Below are 3,136 nucleotides of genomic sequence, written 5' to 3'. Positions count from 1 at the left end.
CTTGATGAGAATAATATGTGTACCGAGTTTGGTGACTGTAGGAAAAACTAACCCCCCCACTTTTGTCAAAAGGTGGCGCTACTGAGCCCCTCCACCACGCCCATTTCTATGGCTTTGTCCATGTCTACTGGTTGACAATATTGATGTGTGTGTCGAGTTTCATGCAATTTGAAGCATGTTAAGAGCCTCAAAAACACTCAAGAATATTATTACAGTTTGACCTGTTGCCATGGCAACAATATTTCAAATATCAAAAATCCTGTCTTAGGTCTACATCTGCTGTGTATTGACATTACACTGATGAAGTTTGAAGCAAATCAGGTAAAAATAAGAGGGTGATCTCAAAGCATTTTAAAAGTGATACACTTCTTGCTGCCATTTGGTGGCGCTATAACTTTGACTCACAATAGTTACATCCATGTGATCAGACTACTACAACCAACACACTCCTGAAGTTTCATAAACATCAATCAATGTATGCAGAAGTTATAACACATTTCCTGTTTCCCTTTTCTCGCCATAAATTCGTTGCCTCGCCACGGCCAAACCGTTTGAGATATCCAAAATCCGTTTGCAATTAAACAACTTCAATGTGTTCGCAACAAGTTAAAAAAGCTTGGTGTAAATTGGATAAACCCTGTAGGAGTAGTAGTATAAAATTCATAGCCTGTTTTTTCAAAAAATTAATATTCAAACCAAAATAGCTGACTTCCTGTTGGTCGGAGCTAATAAATGTAAATTAGAAAATTGTCCGGCTTGATGAGAATAATATGTGTACCGAGTTTGGTGACTGTAGGAAAAACTAACCCCCACTTTTGTCAAAAGGTGGCGCTACTGAGCCCCTCCACCACGCCCATTTCTATGGCTTTGTCCATGTCTACTGGTTGACAATATTGATGTGTGTGTCGAGTTTCATGCAATTTGAAGCATGTTAAGAGCCTCAAAAACACTCAAGAATATTATTACAGTTTGACCTGTTGCCATGGCAACAATATTTCAAATATCAAAAATCCTGTCATAGGTCTACATCTGCTGTGTATTGACATTACACTGATGAAGTTTGAAGCAAATCAGGTAAAAATAAGAGGGTGATCTCAAAACATTTCAAAAAGTGATACACTTCCTGCTGCCAGTTGGTGGCGCTATAACTTTGACTCACAATAGTCACATCCATGTGATCAGACTCCTATAACGAACACACTCGTGAAGTTTCATAAAGATCAATATATGTATTAAGACGTTATAACACATTTCCTGTTTCCTTTTTCTCGCCATAAATTCGTTGCCTCGCCACGGCCAAACCGTTCGAGATATCAAAAATCCCCTGGCAATTTTTAATCATCAGTGTCTTGACTTCATGCTGAACGAGTTTGGTGGCGATCGGAGTAATCGTCTAGGAGGAGTATATCAAATTCCAGAGCATGCGTTTTTCAAACAACCCTTAATAGCTGACTTCCTGTTGGCGTGGCGATTAACTTAGAGCGCGAAAGTTGTTCGGCCCGATGAGGTCTATATGTGTACCGAGTTTCATACTAATACGTGCAAGCATGTTTAATATATGGACCAAATTTTCAGACTTTTTTCAAGGGGGCGCTGTCGAGCCCCCCTGCCACGCCCGGGTACCAGCCTCTCCGGCGTCCTAATGGCCGCGGATTCCAATGTGTGTGCCAATTTTCAAGAGTTTTTGAGCATGTTAAGGCCCCCAAAAAGCCCCGGAAGACGAAAAAAAAAATAAATAAAAAAAAAATATAGCTGCGAGCAGCGATGGCGGGCCCAAGCCCGGTGGCACCGCCACCCCGGTGGCTTCAGGGCAACTGTGCACAGCGGGCAATAGGCACTTAAAACGGTTAAACATCAAAGGACTATGTCAAATTCACTCCACATTTACTGCACTACAAGGTGCCGTTATAGAGCCCCTCCTCCCTGCCCATTTTCAAAGGATTACATGTGCCAAGTTTTAACATTATTCTGATGAATTTTGAAGCAAATCAGGTAAAAATAAGAGGGTGATCTCAATGTATGCTGAAAGTGACACATTTTCTGCTTCCAGTTGGTGGCGCTATGACTTTGAATCACAATAGTCAAATCCATGTGATCAGCCTTGTACAACGAAGACTAAGCCAAAGTTTCATCAAAATCAATTAATGTATGCAGAAGTTATAACACTTTGTTTCCCTTTTCTTGCCATAAATTCGTTGCCTCGCCACGGCCAAACCGTTTGAGATATCCAAAATCCGTTTGCAATTAAACAACTTCAATGTGTTAGCAACAAGTTAAAAAAAGCTTGGTGTAAATTGGATAAACCCTGTAGGAGTAGTAGTATAAAATTCATAGCCTGTTTTTTCAAAAAATTAACATTCAAACCAAAATAGCTGACTTCCTGTTGGTCGGAGCTAATGAATGTAAATTAGAAAATTGTCCGGCTTGATGAGAATAATATGTGTACCGAGTTTGGTGACTGTAGGAAAAACTAACCCCCCCACTTTTGTCAAAAGGTGGCGCTACTGAGCCCCTCCACCACGCCCATTTCTATGGCTTTGTCCATGTCTACTGGTTGACAATATTGATGTGTGTGTCGAGTTTCATGCAATTTGAAGCATGTTAAGATCCTCAAAAACACTCAAGAATATTATTACAGTTTGACCTGTTGCCATGGCAACAATATTTCAAATATCAAAAATCCTGTCATAGGTCTGATCTCAAAACATTTCAAAAAGTGATACACTTCCTGCTGCCAGTTGGTGGCGCTATAACTTTGACTCACAATAGTCACATCCATGTGATCAGACTCCTATAACGAACACACTCGTGAAGTTTCATAAAGATCAATATATGTATTAAGACGTTATAACACATTTCCTGTTTCCTTTTTCTCGCCATAAATTCGTTGCCTCGCCACGGCCAAACCGTTCGAGATATCAAAAATCCCCTGGCAATTTTTAATCATCAGTGTCTTGACTTCATGCTGACCGAGTTTGGTGGCGATCGGATTAATCGTCTAGGAGGAGTATATCAAATTCCAGAGCATGCGTTTTTCAAACAACCCTTAATAGCTGACTTCCTGTTGGCGTGGCGATTAACTTAGAGCGCGAAAGTTGTTCGGCCCGATGAGGTCTATATGTGTACCGAGTTTCAT

The sequence above is a fragment of the Chanodichthys erythropterus genome, chromosome 3, assembly GCF_024489055.1.
Source record: "Chanodichthys erythropterus isolate Z2021 chromosome 3, ASM2448905v1, whole genome shotgun sequence".
NCBI lineage: Eukaryota > Metazoa > Chordata > Actinopteri > Cypriniformes > Xenocyprididae > Chanodichthys > Chanodichthys erythropterus.
Note: the sequence above shows the minus strand (reverse complement) of the source record.